The 20720-nt window shown below is 34.0% G+C and overlaps 1 non-coding gene and 1 pseudogene across 1 annotated transcript; both read left to right on the top strand.

Annotated features, from left to right (window-relative positions):
• LOC144224830 (trifunctional enzyme subunit beta, mitochondrial-like) overlaps positions 1–12774 on the top strand; it is a 35545-nt pseudogene extending 22771 nt beyond the window's left edge.
• TRNAL-UAG (transfer RNA leucine (anticodon UAG)) lies at positions 6882–6966 on the top strand. Its single transcript has one exon. It is a non-coding gene; the product is annotated as a tRNA-Leu (tRNA).
• Positions 12775–20720: the final 7946 nt, after the last annotated feature.

Raw genomic sequence — 20720 nt, 5'->3', positions numbered from 1 at the left:
AAGAAAAAAAGTAAAGAAAAATGAAAGGAAAGCAAAGGAAAAAAGAAACAGGAGGGAAAGAAAAAAGGGAGAGAAAAAGGGAAGAAGGAAAAAAAGAAACTAATATTCCTTTAAAAAGGAAGAGTGCTTTTAGGGTTTTTGGAAAGCTAGTTCAGAAATAATTTCATAAGATGAAAACAGCTTTCTACCCCCACCATTGATAGCTTGTTAGTCCACAAGGAACTTAGTGCAAGAAGAAAGTGAGGGGGCACAGGTTAAGCATCTACCATGGCATAGTAATGAAATTGAAGCAGCGTTGTAAAACTCTTGGCAGAATCGGTAGCCCAGATCCAGAAAAGGGCACCCTGGTATCACATGGAATAATTTTAATAGTCTTGCTTATACCCAGTATATTGAGCATCATCATTTTAGGGCTAAAATAGTGGCTATAAAGGCAACAAAGTTGTGATAAGAGTGAATAATAAAGTTAATTTACTATTTTCCTGTTCATTTTCAGGTCATATTGTCCATAAACACTGAAGCATTAGCAAATTTGTAAAAATTATTTTTCTGAATATATAAACCCATAAAAAGCTTGAATTTAAAGTTTTAATGATTAATATATGTATATTGTTTCACATAAGAGTACTAAGCAGAATTATAATCATGGATACTTATGGAAACTGAAGTACTTATATGGATACATTTAATGAATACAAATGGCATTTAGAAACAATTTAAAGTTCAAATGTGAATGAAATGGTTCTTTAGGAATTAGTGAGTGTTTATTTCATAAAAGCAAAAAGGAAACTTGTTTTTCTCTGCTTAAAAAAATAAACTCATTTATTCAAGTGACTGCAGGAAGTCCATAGGGTAAAATCTCCTTGGGAAAAAAAAACAAAAAACAAACAAAACACCTTGAAATCAAGAATTAGATTATGTAAGTCAGATTATTCAGAAAGGAACCCAAAGTATGCCCATTCAGTAAAACACTCTACTTACTAGTTATTCAGATTATTAAGAAGCTGTTAATATATAGAGATCTGAACTGGAACTTTGATAATAGACCTATTTGACCACAGAAGGAGCTAAAAGTAAACATAGGAAGATATAAGTGACAAATGGTACTAATTTAACTAGCATATGCAAAATTCAAGTGCAGTTGACCCTTGGAAAATACAGTTAATAAATATTTTGTTTATTAAATGTATTCAGTATTCTTACAATAAAGTAATCTATAGTAAAGGAAACATTATTAAGAAAATCATAACAGAGAAAATACATTTACAGGACTGTATTGTACTGATTGAAAAATATCCATGTATAGGTGGACAGTGCAAATTCAAACCCATGCTGTTCAAAGACCAACTATATTCTCTAACTGTAATGTTTTATGTTGACTTTTTAAAGAGAAAGTTATGTTTTATTTTATGTTTTAATATTTATTTATATATTTAATGTGTTTATTTATTCATTTATTTATTTACAGACAGAGAGAGAAGGAGAGAGAGAGTCTCAAGCAGAGATTCAGGGCCCTGATGCAGGGCTCGTGATCTGTGAGACCATTACCAAAATCAAGAGTCAGATGCTTAACTGAGCCACCCCAGGAGCCCCTTATGTTGACTTTTTAATTTATCTTGTAAACACATGATTATTATCATAAATTATGAAATACTTTACATTTCTAAATCAGTTACTAAACATAAATGAAAAATTTCTGAAAATATTGCTTACTTTCATCCAAGTTTCTTCATTCTTTTGTCATTAAGAATAATTATATAACCCATTTAGTACAGTTCTAGCTGAACTGTATTTAATGGTTACATAATTTCACTATCAAGCATACGGAAATTAAATAACTTATTTAAGTGTTTCTAGATACTGTGATACATTTTCTTTGCAGAGTATGTTGATGTAGCACATTGTCATATTATTTATAAATAAATCACAAAAATAAAACCCAGGAAATACAGAAATTGCATGCACAGTGAAAGTTCCCCTAATTACTTTCTAATTAAGCAACTTGCTGGATTCCACCTTGTATCTTTCATCCTCTCTGTAATATATTTACTAATAAGCATGTCTTTGGAACATTGATGACTATTAGGTTACCTATGAAGAAATCTTGGCACTTGTAACCATGAGTTGAGTGCCTACCAAGAGTCCATTGAGGTTATTCTCAACTGACTCATGCAAGTTAAAATTGTGCAAGGTATGAGGTGATTTAATTAAGTGTTACATAATTTGCTGATATCTTTGTGCCAAAGAAACCATGTGTGTGTTGGCACGTGTGTGCATGTGTATGTGTGTGGGTGTTTATTTACCTGAAAACTATGTCTAGTGTTTTGGAAAGGCTCAGTGAAAGGAAATTAATCTAAAACTGCTGTTAAATTAGCTATGGTTAAAACAACTCTAAATTACTGGAGGAAATACTGGAGGAAATGATAAAATTTTTTAAAATATGCATTCAAATTTTATGATGATCTGATTATTTTTAATTTTTGGTTTTGTTTTATCTCTTCTCTAATTTCTCACTTTACTTAATTAAAAAAATAACAGCAACCGTTAAAACCACAGTGGATTATAAATATGGGGAAACACTAATTTATAGATCAATTTTTAATAAAATTTCTTGGTTTCACTTAAAAATATTTGCCAGTGACTATATGTTAATATTCTTTAAGCTAAATATCATTATAAGAATATGCATGACCATTTTAAAAAATTCATACTTTTTGTTATTATTTCAGTTCCCTTGGCTTCAGGATAAAATGACTAGTCTGTGTCCTTTTTTGGGGTCTTTTTAATGCAGGGAGGTACAATGTGTTTCTTAAAAGATGAATTAATACTCCAAGAATTTAATTTGATCATAATAACTTTCTAAAAAGATAACTCAAAAGTTAATTAATTAATCCATATAAGCACAAATAATCTTTCAGAAACACTTAATTGTGAAAAACATGGAAGGATGGTTTTACTGGATTTAGTCGAATCTGTACTCTTATGATATCTTTTTGCAAAATAAGGTTCATTCAGATTGCATTTGTTCATTTATCTATTCAACCATTTTACATATCGCCAAATGGATACTTTACCTAAAATAAATCAATTTCTCAGTTCAAAGACCTCATTCACTTGCCTTTAGAAGGATGTGGACAAGGACAAGATCCATCATCCAGTTAGACACAGAAACTGAATAAGCTGGTTGATTCAATAGGAATCAGGGTGACTTCTGAGGAAGATGAAAATATGAGCATGCCCTCTAACTTGTCCAAAGCCAGAACTAAATGATTTATTTTAAAAAAAAGGAAAGGAATGGAAAGGAAAGGTAAAGGAAAAAAAGAAAAAGGAAAAGAAAAGAAAAGAGAAAAACCCTATATTCATATAAATGTAAAAATCAGAAATGACCAGCCCTTCCTACTCCAAGCTCCTAGGAAGCTAAGAAGTTTGTCCTGTTAAGTCAAGATGTCAAGAGATCATAAAGAAGAATCTCAAACCTGTTTCAAAAGAAAGTAGAAAAGGAGAAAATGCTACTCCTGAAACCAATATTATACTGTATGTTAACTAACTCAAATTTAAATAAAAACTTGAAACAAATGAACAAAAAGAAAGCAGAAAATATGTAGAGAAAAGCTAGCAGGACCTCCCCAAACTATCTTTAATTGCAGAGAATTAAAGACTGTGAAAGAATGAGGGACACTTTAATTTAAATAAATTTTCATTGAATGTGAGGCAGTATATACGGAAGCCATGAAAATATGCTTTTCATATCTACTGGCACAGAAAGCAGAACTGATTGACGTCCTCAACTGCTGCCTTTCTGTCACTACTTTTTACACTATGGTCACCATTTCCAAAGGCTTCTCCCTACCAATGAATTGACACACCTGTGGCCCTAATGCAGTTCTATTCCTGTGTGACATGAGACTCCTCCAACTACAGATATTGGTTCAAGGACTCCCCCTCAGCCTTGGGGTGGGGGAGGTCTGCAAATCTTCATAACCAGCACCCTCTCCTCCCTCTCTCCTTCACCGATAGGAAGCCTAAATGGTATCTGAAGGCTCTCCCTATCTCCATTGGTTTCCTTGTAATTGCCCTTCACAGTTTCCATATAGACATCTCTTGCAGATGTAATTTCAATTTCTTGTTTCTCAGAGAATCCAAGCATTATCTAAGGAAACAGACAATAGGATAGGGACTTTGGACTGGCTCACTTACTGTAACTGGGCAGGCAAGAAGATGCCATTCTGAGAGTGTATAGCCACTGAGTGTCCCTAGTAAAAGGTGGTTGCCAAATTAGTAAAAATCAACTAGCATAACCCAGGGTGACCTGAGAAAACATCTCAAAATAGAGAAATGACCCTTCAGGTGTGATATTTCAGGCATTTTGAAAGATACAGGGAGTACTGTGACTACAAGGACAATGGAAATTGCTGGTTACTCGACATTGAATTGATGCCTATTAAGGTACATTAACAGTTTTATGCTAGGTATGAGGGCTCTAAACTCCTGTAGTAAAACCACACACTTCAGATCAAAAGACTGAGGAACTGAGAGAGACACAGAGTTCCAGAGACATTCATATGTGAAATTTACATACTATATATTGTGCCAGCCAGAAGCAGCAAGCTTAATATACAAAGAGCCTTTTTAAAAATTAATTTGAGAGAGAGTTAGAGAGCACATAAGTGGGGAGAGGCAGAGAGAAAGAATCCCAGCCAGGCTCCCGACCGTGCAGAGCCAGACATGTGGGGCATCACTGCACAACCCTGGGATCATGAGCTGAGCTGAAATTAAAAGTCAGATGCTTAACTCACTGAGCCACCCAGGTGCCCCAAGAAGAGCCTTCTAAAGGCACAATTGACATTCATCTTAAAATGATCATTCTCAAGAATAGGTTGCCATCCCTTAGAATGCAATATAATGTTAAAGACATTTATATTGTGTTTTTATCTTTAAAAAATGATGTATAGTTTGAGAAAACAAGTGGTAGAAACAGAGAAGGCCCTACTTACCATCATTCCTAATTACTTGTTGAGGCATTTTGTGTTTTCTGTTCCTACAACTGTGGGCCTTGAAGGATTGGAGGTCTTGATTTCTAAAAAGGGCACAGTCTTACAATGGAATATTGCAAAGATCTCTTTGGGCCCCTTGTGTCCATGGAGCAATAGATGAGAAGAAAAATCACCATCATGGCAGTCTTAACACAACGACATCAGGAAGGAACATACATGGCACCCGGGTGATCCATTCTAGTACTTCCTGTACTCATTGTCCATTGTAACTATAAATGGACAGAGACAACAACTGTCATTTGAAAAAAAAAAAAAAAAAGCCTTGATTACCAAGAGCTCAGACACATCACAAATGAATATTTGAGTTATGGCACCAAGCAAGTTACCAAAATACAAGTTCATGACAAAGGAGGTGAAGGATTCTGGGTAAGTAGTGTAGGAGGGAGAGAATATATTCCAGTTGCAACCCAGAAATTAAATGTAGCAAAAAAGCCTATATAGCCTGTTTGGGTAGCCTCCTTCTTCTAAGTTTCTTTCAGAAAGGAAAACCAAGGAAACCAAGGAAATCAACGAAGGAATCATTGTGTAAATCTACATAAAAAAGTAGATTTGTGCAACAAAAGGCATGATGGACTATGGTGGCCATGAAAAGGTCCCAGCAGCCACTTTTTGGAAGTTGTAATCATATACTCAGTGAGGCCACACTTCCCTTAGCCTACTTCCAGGGAATGTTGACTGAGCCTGGTAATGGGACCAATTCAGGCCCTTCAGGCAAGACGTAGAATTCTTCCAGTGGATGACTGTGGCTTGAGGACGCCTGAATGTTGCCCAAATGTTCTTAAAACTATGTTACAATCCGAGCTTCTTCTTTCTCACTTTTTCTTACTTCACTTTCCTTTACTATGTCAGACCTGCATCATAGACTGATGGCTCTCTCCAGTGTCACTAACTTGGTCTTCTCTAATATATAAAAGCATTTCTCTTCTCGGTGCCTGGCTGGATCAGTTGGTAGAGCATACAACTCTTGATCTGGGGTTGTAAGTATAAGCCCCAACTTGAGTGCAGAAATTACTTAAAAATAAAATCTTAAAACAAACAAACAAACAAATACATAAACAAATAATTAAATAAAGGTCTTTCCCTCCAATAAATCTTCTAGACCCAAACCTAGGTTTCTGTCTACTTTTTAGAGAATCTGAACACAGCATCTTTGAAGAAGTTGCCTTTGGAAGACCAAGCATTGTAAAGTCAGCTTATTTACATTAAAATTAAAAAGTTCCTAATTAAATTTATGATCACATTTGGGGCATCAGTCAAGTAAGCATCCAACTTCCACCAAGGTCATGATCTCATGGTTCACTATCTTGAGCCCCACATCACGCTCTGTGCTGACAGATCAAAGCATGGAGCCTGCTTCAGATTCTGAGTCTCCCTCTCTCTCTGTCCCTCTCCCACTCATGCTCTGTCTCCCTCTCTTTCAAAAATAAATAAACATTTAAAAACAAAAGATAAATTTATGAACAATTAAGAACTTATATATCAACTTAGAATTTTCTTTGAATATTTAAATTAATAAAAGCACAAAAAACATTTTCTTGCAATATTCAGGTCAAAGATAAGGGCTATTTTGAAAATATCAGTATGAACACTCCATTTGAAAACATTGCATTTAACATACCTTGTAAGCAGAAAAACATTAAAATCAATATTCTACTACTATATAAAACATTAGAAAGCTGAGTATTAGATTCAGTACTCTATAAAACTAATTAATTAATTTAATGACAGAACACAGGGAAGTAATACAAATGAGAGTAAAATTAATTTTTAAGAAAAGAGTGAAGAGATGAGCTATGGAATTCATTTTAAGAAATCAAGTTAGGAGGCGCCTGGGTGGCTCAGTCGGTTGAGCGTCGGACTTAGGCTCAGGTCATGATCTCATGGTTCGTGGGTTCGAGCCCCACGTCGGGCTCTGTGCTGACTGCCAGCTCAGAGTCTGGAGCCTGCTTCAGATTCTGTGTCTCCCTCTCTCTCTGACCCTCTCCTGCTCACGCTGTGTCTCTCTCTCTCAGAAATAAATAAAAACATTTTAAAAATTTAAAAAAATCAAGTTCTATTTGAAGTGGCCCATAAAATATACAAATCTCTAGGTAGCATTATAATAAAAACAATACTTTCCTGCTCCAGGCTCTACTCAGAGCTGGCTGTCTTCCTTATCAACTGCTATATGGGTGGAAGCATATTACTAGATGTGGATATGTTGCTTCTAGACCCCAAATGGGCTTGATAGGCACTGTGCAGAGCCATCAGTATTTTCAATTTTGAGTAAGTTTTTTTGTGTAATTCTATACTAAGAGATGCTGCAAAGAGTAGATTGTTTTATAAAAAGAAAAAAGTCAAAAATTTATATTGTCTCAAGGAGAATTCCAAAAATAAATAGAATAAAAAAAATAAAATGAGAAGAGGTTTTAAGAAATATTACTGTAATTAAAGGTGATGATGATCAGCCAGTTTTTGTTTATTTTTTTTGAGATGTATTTATTTATTTAATTTTTAGTGTTTATTTATTATTGAGAAACAGAGCATGAGCATGGGAGGGGCAGGAGAGAGGGAGACACAGAATCTGAAAGAGTCTCCAGTCTCTAAGCTGTCAGCACAGAGCCTGATGCGGGGCTTGAACTCACAAATCATGAGGTCATGATGTGAGCCGAAGACGGATGCTTAACGGACTGAGCCACCCAAGTGCATCAATCAGCCAGTTTTTAAAACATATTAGTTCAACATTTGAAGAAACGTTTGACTACATTTTAGAAGTAGAATTAGAAGCATTTTCATAAGCACAACTTAGAAAAAATGAACAGCCTGTCATATTATGTTAATATTGCTACCAAACCTCGAAAACATTATCATAATATGATTACTACAGCCTAAACCAATTTATCAATATTAAAGAAGAACTCTCAATAAAAAAGTAAATCCATATCATATATATTTAAATGTGATTAAGTCTTGTTTATTGCAGGAGAATATAGATGGATAATAATTTCAAAATGACTATATAATTAATGGCAATAATTACAAAAAAAATAAGATTCTGTATCAAAATAAGTGGAAAATAATAAAGTGTATTAAAATAAATGGAGATTACAGATTCTATTCTGTATGTAAAAATACTGATAACTTTGAAAAACAAAATAGCTGGACAATTCTTTTACTCATATAAATTTTATTGAGATATAAAAGGTGTGACAATAAAAAAACAGACACTTAGAGATAGTAATTATTAAGTTAATGTAAATATTTAATGATAGGCCATTAAAAATCCAATGAAATTGTACAATTTGAAAACATTAATTTGGTAGAAAAAGTAACTATATATTAATAAATATAAATTAGTCAACAGGCCTTTAAATTATTAGATAGAAAAACAATAGAAAAAATAAGCTTTCAAAAAAAGTTCCACCTTACATCATATACCAGTGTACATATCAAATATTTTAAAGGAACAAAAATTAAAAATTAAAGAAATATTAAATTAAACAACAGAGAATATAAGTTAAAATATGCATGTACCTGGTCTTGGGACAGAAAGGAGCTTTCAAAATTGGATATAAACAAAAATGTACTGTCAACAAATAGTTTATAGAAATCAATATGTGAAGTTTTCAGTGTGAAATAAATTTTAACAGAAACATAAAAAGCGAAATGAATATGAAGGGGACTATTTGATCCATAGCTGGCAGAATATGAAAAGAATTTTAAAGTTCTATAAAGCAATGTATATTCCAGTTGAAACTGGAGAAAGGTAATGAGTATACAAAATTTAAATGAATAAATATATATAACACTTAGCCATACCAAACTTTGCATTTAGTAAAAGTGATTGAAAAAATAATTGATGTTATATTTCCTCCCTGAAAAGATAATTATTTATAATTTATAATTTAATATATTAATACCAAGACTGGTGACTGTGCTGAAAAATATAAAATGACTCATTTGCAGAAATCTATTCCATAACTTTCTTCTTTTTTTACAATTTTTAATGTTTATTTATTTTGAGAGAGAGACAGAGCATGAGCAGAGGTGGGGCAGAGAGAGAGAGAGAGAGAGACAGAATCTGAAGCAGGTTCCAGGCTCTGAGCTAGCTGTCAGCACAGAGCCCGATGCGGGGCTTGAATCCATGAGGGAGATCATGACCTGAAGCAAGCCCGAATGCTCAACCAACTGAGTCACCAGGAGCCCCATCTATAACTTTATTCTTAAGAAGTTATTCTATAACTTTATTCTTATGAAAGAACATTCACTGAATCATGCTGTGATTATGATAATTTACAAATAGCATATATGTTCAACAATAGATTAGCTTACTAAATTTTAATACAACTTCAGGGTAAAACTATTGTAGCAGGCATTTTAATGAAAAATATGAAAATGTGAGTATGTGAAATTATAATGTATAAACTTAAATATGCAGCATTTCTTTTTTGTAAAACATGAGCATATGCATATAAACAAAGATCACATATCTGCATATTTGTATACTTACATTCATATTGTTTTTTTCTGGGTGAGTGACCTATTGATGTGTGTTTAAAGAAAATGTGTGCACTGGGAGTAGGAAGAACCAGTTCCTTGAGTTTTACAAGCTTATTTGGTAGGGGAATAAGTGAATAGGTAACACTGGAAATATCCCTTGGACCTCCTTTCTTCTCCTATAAGGAAATACAGCGATCACTTTCAGTGAGAGCTCTTTGGTTAAACAAAATTACTTTCTTGCTTTTTATCCATTAGAGAGCAGTTATACACCCAAAATCAATAAGGATGAAAAACACAATATAGGGTTCCTTAGGTCTCTGTATGCTATACAAATGTTGTCATCGCATTTTGCTGAATAACAGTACAGGGTGGTAAATGCATAAAATGGTCCCTGAAGTCCAGTAAAATAATAGATATAGGGCACTGGTGCGAGTGTGCAGAGTTACTGGCAAGCACTATTTTTTACAATTCGGTAAGGCAGAAACACTAATGTTTAATTTCTCTAAGAGAGGAAGAGACAAAATGTGCAAATAAAATTGGGTTAAAAAATAAACCTTCATAAAACAAACAGGGAATATATTCTACAGCATCAAAATTAAATGAATGAATGTTCTAATAATAAATAGTGACATTATATCTATTCACCACCAACATGACATTTTTCTAAGTAGACAGACTAAACTAGTCACCCATTCTTTAATGAAAAAAACCTTTCTTCAGTATTTGGTACCTGATACTAACCAGTACATTTGGGGACGACTGAATAGTAGACCAGGATAGAGGTCTGGTGACAGCATTCTGAGGCATGATTACTTGGAGACTATAGGTTTTAACCTTTGTAAAATCAAAGAAACATTAGGTCTGACCTCACAAAAATGCTCAGGATTTATCTCTTTTCTCGTTTGTCTTGCCCCCAATATGAAGCAATTCAAACTTTCAACATTTTAATAGTCTATTTCTAAGCTATTAGGAGAGATAAAGAAGTCATGAAAATAATTATCAATCTGATCTGTAATTTTAGGAGTAGCAAAGGGTTGAGAGCTGGAAATCAAGTGTAAGGATTGACAATACAACGGGTGCCTGGGTGGCTCAGTTGGTTAAGTGTCTGACTTAACTCACAGTTTGTGAGTTCAAGTCCTGCATCGGGCTCTGTGCTGACAGCTCAGAGCCTGCAGCCTGTTTTGGATTCTGTATCTCCCTCTCTTTCTGCTTCTCCACAGCTCGCTCATTTTCTCTCAATCTCTCTCTCTCCCTCCCTCTCTCTTTCTCTCTCTTTCTCTCCTCAAAAATAAACATTAAGAAAAAAATATTTTAAAAAAGGATTGATAATATAAGAATAACTTAACCTTCTGTTCTGTGACCCTCTCCATTTCACACCCCACACATGCAGACACACACACACACACACACACACACACACACACACACAGAGTATTAAGCTATTTACCAGTAAGCTTCTGGGAATAAGAGATATTTATATACTCAGTTTCTAGATAGACAATAGAGGTGCCTGGGTGGTTCAGTCGACCCTTGATTTCTGCTCAGGTCATGATTTCACAGTTAATGAGATCAAGACGACATAGGTTTCTGTACTGACAGCTTGAACTGTATTTGGGATTCTCTCTCTCACTGTCTCTGCACACTCCCTCAAAAATAAGTAAATAAACGAAAAACAAAAAATGGAAAAAAGAGTAAACTCCATTGTTTCACAACTGGATGCTAAGAAAGAAGATCCCTAAAAACCAATTTCTTCTAGTGCTTTCTGTTCTCTTGTGAGACAGGAAATAGGAGGACTGAGTGTCCAGAATGACTTCAGACTCCTGCTTAGGAAATATTGGTGCAGGGCCACAATATCTCTAGCAAGAGAGGGATGTAGATCTTGTTATACAGTATAGGCATTAAATCACAGCCAAGAGATTATATGTTAAAATGACATATTTAGGTCCAGTTTCTGGTACTGCAAATAAGGATCTTAAAAGTTGTCATGCTGTCTTAATAAGTAAAAGCTAAACAGACTGAAAAATCAACAACTTTTCTTAGATCCCTAAAAGATGGGAGGACACAGGATAAACTGCTCCCCCCATTTGTTGGAAAGACAGAACAAAAGGAGTCCCAGATAACCTGACCAGACATGCCAAGATGAAACCCCTAGGAGAACCCGAGTGGGAAGGGAGAGGTGGGAAGCCTGAACTATAATTGAAGAATTAGTGGAGACTCAGTGTGGACCAGTCTGAGTCTTAAAAGCTCCCGTGTAACCCAGTCATTGGAAAAGCCTCCACGATTCTCTTAAGATTTACTTCAAGGAACTCTACCAGGTTCTCACAGTAAATGCCAGAGAAAAATCCCCTTGGTTTTCTGGCAGAAGCAGGGAAGGGAAGGTCTTATTGTAAATACTTCAGGCAGTCTTTTCTTAACAAGCCCTGCTCTCTGGGGAGACTTGTTAACCAAAGCCTGAGAGCTCCCTCTGGTGGCTTTCTTCACCAGTGAGACCATGGACCACTCTGCAGGCCAACTGGCCATTGTCTTCACTTTTTTTGACTGATATAGAATGAGTATGTACTTTGTTCCCACAGCCTGACCATAAGGACACAGGATGAAGGACCCCTTTCCCATGTTGTATCCTTCAGAGTACCAGGAAAAGATACAGTTACCAAAGATAATTGCATTCGTTCTTTCTCCCTGAAGCAGATGGCCAAACAAAAACCTGCATTCATCAAGCCCTGCGGCACTGCGACAGCTGCAGATTCTTTCTTCCGGACCTATGGTGAATCAGCGCTGCTGATCATGGCTGAGGGAAAAGGTCTGGCAATGGGTTATACACAGAGGGCAGTTTTGAGGGATTTTGTATAAGTGGTCTCAGGATCTAAAAGATCAGCTTTTACTTAGACAACATATGCTATGCCAGAAGTTCTAAAAACGGCAGGATTAACAATAAATGACACTTATGCTTTTGAATTTCAGGAAGCTTTCTCAGGTCAGATTTTGGCTGATTTGAAAGCCAAGGATTCCAGCTGGTTTGCACAAAAATATGTGGTTAGAAAAACCAAGTTTTGATTGCCTCCTTTAGAGAAGTTTAACACCTGGAGTGGATGGCTGTCCCTGGGATAAGTATTTGGAGCCACTGGTTACAGGTTGGTCATGGCCCTGCCACCAGATTACAGAAGGCCTGTGTGGCTTAGTGACTGCCTGTATAGCTGGAGAACAGGACCATGCTGTGATGGTAGAAGCTTATACAAAATAATAGATCAGGAAGAGGTGACCTAGAGTTTCTATGTCACACTCACAGTAGACAGCGCCATTTCCATGCATTACTAAGTGCCACCTATGATGTCTAGCTCCACTTAGGAAAACAAAATGTATGGGCCTCTGTTCAATACTTTGAAGTTAAGGCTTACTAGTATTCTGAGCTTTCCAGTAATCACGGTTTACTGCTCTTTCAGCGATTACACCAGAATCTCACACAGTGATAGGTTTAAACAATTGTTTTTGGTTTTTATTTTCACTAAAAACTAAACGAGAGGTTGCAGTTTTGAGGAGAGGTTAACTGAGGTTTGGAATCATCTTTGTCACATTTGCAAATTATACTCATCCCTATTTGTAACCTAAAGATAACTGTTTTCTAAAAAATACAAATTAGTGTGCCTAATTAACTTAATTGTGGAAATATAATTCAGAATCTAAACCAATAAACTGTAGTATTGCCTCTAAAAGTTTTTTAGAGACAGAAAAAATAATATAGGTCAGAACCTCAGATCTACATAAAAAAATGGCATCAAAAGAGAAATAAGTGAGGATAAAATAACAACCGTTTTTTTCTTATTCTTAATTTATCTAACAGGTACATTTTTCAGAATAGTAACACCAACCTTGCATTCAATTATATATGCTTATATATATGTGTGTGTGTGTGTGTATATATATATATATATATATCCTATATGTTTCTTATGCTTATTTATAAGTGAAAAGAATGTCAACAATGATACGATGAATGAGAAGAAGGAATTAAGTTTATTTTATAGTAAATTACTCACAGTACTGATGAAGTGGTATATTGTCTTTTAAAAGTGGCCTTAAATTAGTTGTAAATATCTATTGCAAAACCTGGGCAAACTCACAAAAAAATATATGCTGTATTCTAAGAAAAAGAAAAAAATGAATCATATAAAATGCTCATTTAAAACCACAAAAGACAGAGAAACAGTGGAAGATTAAAATAGGAACAAAGTATAAGAGCATAAAATATAAAACAATAACAAATATGGCAAATATGAGCCCAAATATATCAATAATCACAGAAAACCAATGGTCTAAATGTGCTATTTAAATGGTAGAGATCCTCAGAGTGAGTCAAAAGCAAGACTCAATTACATAAAGTCAACAAGAAAAATATTTTAAATATAAAAAAACATACAGATTAAAAGTAAGTGGATGGAGAAAATGTCCTATGCTAATACATATCAAAAGACAACAGAAATAGCTATATTAATTTCAGACAACAGAATTGAAAGCAAGGAAATCTATTAGGGAAAAAGAAGAGCATTACATCGTGACATAGTGGTCCATTCCCCAAGAAGACATAACAATTCTTTATGTTATATGACTAACAACAGAGCATCGAACTGTGTGAGGCAAAAACTAATAAAACTACAAAAAAAAAAAAAAAAGATGAACCTACGATCATAGTTGGTAGACTTCAAAACCCTGTCTCAGAAATGGACTCATCCAGCAGAAAGAATATTAGAAGGACATAGTTGAACTCAATGCCCTTAATCAATCAGTGGGGTAATTGATATCTATTGTCTAAATCCTACAACATCAGCATGTACATTCTTTTTAAGCTTCACATTCAGCAATACAGACCACATTTTTGCCTATAAAACACACTTAACAAATTTTAAAAAATGGAAATCCTAATATATCTACTCTCAGATCACAATGGAATTAAACTAGAAATCAATAATAGATAACATATGTTCAGTCTCCACATATTGTGGGCTTTTCACCACAATATATAAAGACCAAACAACAAAAAAAATGTATCCTACCTGCTATAATCATTATGATGAATTCATTTTAAAAGCTATCTATAAACCATGATATTTATGATTTGAGAGAACTTTCTTTGAAAATGACCTGAAATCTTACCATGTTTTTTCACCTAATTAAAAAAAAGTTGATGATTGTTTTTATCTCTGCCTTGAATCTATTTAAAAATAAAACATTTTGGGGGAAAAAAAGACCAAACAGCACACTTCTAAATACACACATACTTCATTTTATTTTGCATCACTGTAATGCATTTTACAGGTGATGCATTTTTTACAAATTAAACGTCTGTGACAATCCTGCATCCAAGCGAGTCTGTGGGTGCCATTTTTCCAACATCTGCTTACTTCATGACTTTCTATCCAATTTGGTAATTTTCACAAGATTTCCAACTTTTTCATTATTATCATATTTGTTATGGTGATCTGTGATCAGTGAGTATGACTCACTGAAAGCTCAGATATGGTTAGCACTTTTCAGCAAAAAAAAATTTTTAAATTAAAGTATGTACATTTTTCTTAGACATAATGCTATTGCACACTTAGTAGATTACAATATGGTATAAACATAACTTTTATATTCACTAGGAAACTGAAAACTTCATCTGACTCACTTTGTTGTGATATTCGCTTTATTACAGTGGTCTGGAACTGAACCTGCAACATCTCTCCGGCATGCCTGTAATACATGGGTCAAAGAAAAGAATCTCAAGAGAACTTAAAAATTTTTTTTTCTAAATGAAGATGAAGGAAATCCTTAACAAAAATTTGGGTGATGCAGTTATAGCAGTGTATATAGGGAAAGGAATAGCATTGTATGTATAAGAAAAGAAGAGAGATCTAAAATTATCTAAATTCTTATATTTAGAAATTAGAAAGAGAATAGCAAAGTGAATCCAAATGAAGTAGAAGAAAAATAAGAAGAATTAGAGCAGAAATTAATGGAATTTAAATTAGGAAATCAATAGGTTAAATTAACAAAACCAAAAGCTATTTATTTAAAAAAATAAATTGATAAGCCTTCAGCCAGGCTAAGAGAAAAAGGGAGGACACAAACTGTTAAAATCAGAAATGAAAGAAAGGAAATCCCTACAGACCCTAAAGACATTAAAAGGATAATAAAGGGATACTATGAACAATACCCGGGTGTCTCCTTTCACTATTCTTTCTTTCAACATTGTTTTGGAAGTTCTAGCTAATTTAATTTAAAAAGACAAGAAAAGGAAATAAAGGATTTATAGAAGAAAAAGGAAGATGTAAAATTATCTTTGCAGATAACATGGTCACCTGTGTAAAAAAGCCAAAAGAAGTGGCAAATAAATTCCTGAAATTAATAAGTGATTATAGAATGGTTGGAAAGTAGATGTTAGTATACAAGCCATTTGCCTTCCTATATATCAGCAAGTAGTTGTATTTGAACCAGTAGAACAGGTAGATGAATGAGTAGAATTTAATATTAAAAACATGATACCATTTACATTGGGACTCAAAAAAATTGAAAGAGTTATAAATCTAACAAACTATGTATAACATATGTATATATGAGTAAAACTATAAACACTAATAACACTAAAAAAAAACAACTAAATTAATAGAGACATGGTACATGCTCATGTACAGGAAATTTCCATATTAACAAGATGTTAGTTCTTCCCATTTTGCTGTATAATTTCAATCCAATAAAAATTCCAGCAAATTATTTTGTGGATATGGATGAACTAATCTAAAGTTTATATGCAGATTCAAAGACACAGAAGAGTCAACAAAATACTGAAGTACAAAGTTAGAGGATGATACTACCTGACCTTGATGTTTAATATAATCTACAGTACTTAAGAAAGCATAATATTGGTTAAAAAATAGGAAATTGATCAGTAAAACAGAATAGAGTGTACAGAAGGAGATCACATAATATAGTTGACTGATATTTGACAGAGGACCATGGCAATACTATGGAGCAAAGCATATCTTTTCAACAAATGGTGCTGGAACAACTGGACATCCATATGCAAAAAAAACCAAAGAATCTATACACAGACCTTACATCTTTCACAAAATTTAACTCAAAATAAATCACTTCTAAGTATAGGATAACATAGGTGCAAAGTTAGTTTACCTTGGTTATGGTGATGACTTTTTAGATGCAACACTAAAATCATGATCCATGAAAGACATAATTGATAAGTTGTATTTCATTAAATTTACAAATTTCTGCTCTGTGGAAGACCATGTCAAGAGAATGAGAAGACAGGCTGTAGACTAGGAGCAAATATTTGAAAAAAACAAATCTGATAAAGGACTGTTATCCAAAATAGAGAAAGAACACTCAACAATAATAAACAGTAAAACTCAACAGTAATGAAATAGACAACCTGATTAAAAAATGGGCCAAAGACCTTAAAATAAACTCACCAAAAAAGATATGTGGGTGGTGAATAAGCATATGAAAGATGATCCATATCATGTGATCAGGGCAATGCAAATCAAAATGAAATACAATTATAAATCTACCAGATGACCAAAATTTAGAGCACTGACAACACCAAATGCTGGTGAGGATATGGAACAACATGAACTCTAATTAATTGTTAGTGCCAAAACAAGGCAGTACAGCCACTTGGGAAGATGGCTTGGGGATTTACTATTACCATATGACCCAGCAATCATGCTCCTTGCCATTCATCTGAAAGATTTAAAAGTTACTATGTCCACACAAAAACCTGCACATGGATGTGGATAACAGTTTGTTAATAATTGCCAAAAGTTGGAAGCAACCAAGATGTCCTTCATTAGGTGAGTGGATAAATAAACTATTAAACCTGACAATGGAATATAGTTCAGTGCTGAAAAGAAATGAGTTATCAAACATGAAAAACATGGAGGAAACTTAAATGCATATTACTAAGGGAAGGAAGACCATCTGAAATGGCCATATACTGCATGATTTCAAGTCTAGACATTCTGGAAAAGGCAAATTCAGTGGAAGGCAGTAAAAAGATTAGGGGTTGCAGGTGGGGAGAGGGAAGAGAAGGATGAATAGTGTAGCAGAGAGGATTTTAGGGCAGTGAAAATGCTCTGTTTCACACCATAATAATGGATACATGGGATTATACACTCATCCAAATCCACAGCATGTTCAACACCACAAGTGAATCATAATGTAAACTTTGGGCTTTGAGTGATTATGATATGTCAGTGTAGTTCACAAATTGTAACAGATCACTCAATGGGGGATGCTGTTAATTGGGGAGGCTGTGTATGTGTGGGGCAGGCATTGAATGGGAAACCTCTAGACCTTCCCTTTGGGTTTTTGGGAACCTAAAATTTCTCTAAACAAAATAAAGTCTTAATGCAACAACACATTTTTTTGAATCACATATTTAGGAGAAAATGAAAAGTAGGCTTAAGAGATGAAGAAGAGATGGGGTGCCTGGGTGGCTCAGTCGATTAAGCATCTGACTTCAGTTCAGGTCATGATCTTGCACTTCGTGGGTTGGAGCCCCACATCGGGTTCTGTGCAGGCAGCTCAGAGCCTGGAGCCTGTTTCAGATTCTTTGTCTCCCTCTCTCTCTGCCCCTCCCTCGCTCATGCTCTGTCTCAAAAAAAATTTTTTTTTAAAAACTATAAAAAATTTTAAGAGATGAAGGAGAGGAAAACACCCGATGCTGGGCATGTATGTCATGTTAAATAAGCAGATGATTGGGAAAGAGATAAGCAGGAGTGTGAATTGTCCTATTTATCTTGAAAGTAAAGAAGACAGCAACAGGGAATTTCCCAGGATATGATGTTGAGGAGGCAATTGATTGCCAAAATCCCTACTTAATAAAATTTGGAAGACCTCTACACTCCTCTGAAATGTTTCTTTTTGCCAGAAGACACTTCCAATCAGTAGTCTTCAGAACACCTATGCAGAGATTAATCAGTCTTGTTCTTGGGATCTTTAATCTGTCTTGTGGAAAAATGGCTGTCAATTAAAAACCCATTACTACAATCAGTATTTCAGGAATCCTGGAGAACACATGCTTACTGGTGGCAATCTATGTAATTGCCCCAAAGAAAAGGTGGACATTCCATCCTAGCCTTTTTTTATAGATGCTAGATATTCCATCAGAAAATTTAAAAAACTATTTATTTCACTAATAAGGAAGTGATATATGATTAAGGAAACTACTGGTAATCCAATGAAAACAAGAAATGACGAATTTAGGTGGAAATGGTCATTTATAAATAAATAGCTCTCGAATAGTATTGGAGCACAATGACTTGATAAAAAGTATTCTTAACAGAACTAAGGACTTGAGAAATAAAGTATCTGTAAATGCTATTGTGACCAATTCTAGTCTTTACTCTTTTGAATCTTTCTACTTTTCAGTGATAACAGTTCTAATTTCTAAACATGGGGGAAAAAACATCACCAGCACCTGGTTGTTTCCTCCTATCCATTTCACATATTTAAGTATTTTGGGCTTCACAATACTAAATTCCTAAGACATTTCTAAAGAACATATTGATTCAGTTTCCTTCTCACATATTTATCTATACAACCATTTGTCACCCACCTATCTTTCTACTGCCTACTTACCTATCTATTCATTATCTATCCATTATCTATCTATCTATCTATCTATCTACATATCTATCTATCTATCTATCTATCATCATCTATGAACCATCTTTCTATTATCTATCTATCATCTATCTATCTATCTATCTATCATCATCATCTATGAACCATCTTTCTATTATCTATCTATCTATCTATCATCTATTTATTTATCTATAGATATAGATCTCTGTTACAGCCGGAGTTGCATACAGTACACTTCAATACAAATTATTTCCTGCTGGTCATAAGATGCTGAAACTTCTGTTATCTTTTGTCAAACTGTGATCGGCCTCATTGATTCCCAATACCCAATTATGACAACTGTCTACTTTAGAAATAGGTAAAGGATAAGAAAGTAATCTGTATGATTTTGGATCTCTTCTGGTTTAGGTATATTTATAGTGTTATGTAAAATCTAGGAATGTTGGGTAATATGATATTAAAACTATTTTATACAGAAATTACTACTGAAGGATGAAACGGTCATGTGTCTCCAATTCATCTGTTTGGGTAAAGTCTTTCTGGTTTGTTTGATTATTAGTCTGGATTCAAAAACTTACTCATTTTGAAACTATATTTTCTCTAAGTTTATAGTCAGAACTATTCTTATTTAAATTCATCTGCTATCAGTTAAGCTGTGTTAATTTTATCCTTAACAGGATGAGAATATTTTTCCTATTAAGCTATACTCAGTTTAAGGCATTGGCACAATATTAACAATTTAACAATAAAGATGAAAATTCTGAGGCAGAATTATATCTGATAGCTCTATGTATTTAAAATCGTCTTTGTTATTTTTAATCCTCCTTGTACATATTCTCACAGAATGTAATTCATTGTTTGAGGTAAACTCAATTACTGAAATTAACAGTGTATGAAAAACTTTAAACTATGTTTAAAGATACTGTTGAGATGTGAGGAAAATGTAGATTACATTAGGAAACTATACTCAGGAGATTAAGATGAACATTTATCTACTCAAGGGGAAAATTTGTAATTCCTCTTGAGATTTGCAGAATTATTTGGTATAATCTGTAGTGCTTTTTCATAATATAAGGCAAGTAATTGTTGGGTCTTTAAAAATGTTAAAAGCATCAAAATGCTTTAAAATACTGGCTTTTTGCTTACTTACAATTTATATCTGAAGTTACTATGTTTTGTAGATTGCTAATATATTTGTTTTTCACTATTTATATTATTTTAGGAAGTATCAGAAATACATTATAAATACAAAATTATTATATATAAATAAGTATTTTTATATATGGTGTTGTATTTTCAAGAAGAGATACATTAGACTAATATTGTCAGCATATATTTTATTTTTTTACTTTATTGTTTTGAATGTTTATTCATTTTTGAAGGAAAGAGAGAAAGTGTGGGCAGGGGAGGAACAGAGAGAAAGGGAAACACAGAATCCAAAGTGGGCTCCAGGCTCTGAGCTGTCAGCACAGAGCCTGATGTGGGACTCAAAATCACAAACCATGAGATCGTGACCTGAGTCAAAAATGCTTAAACGACTGAGCCACCGAG

Source organism: Crocuta crocuta, unplaced genomic scaffold, assembly GCF_008692635.1.
Source record: "Crocuta crocuta isolate KB4526 unplaced genomic scaffold, BGI_CrCroc_1.0 scaffold112, whole genome shotgun sequence".
Lineage (NCBI taxonomy): Eukaryota > Metazoa > Chordata > Mammalia > Carnivora > Hyaenidae > Crocuta > Crocuta crocuta.
Note: the sequence above shows the minus strand (reverse complement) of the source record. Positions and strands in the feature narration are given on the sequence as shown.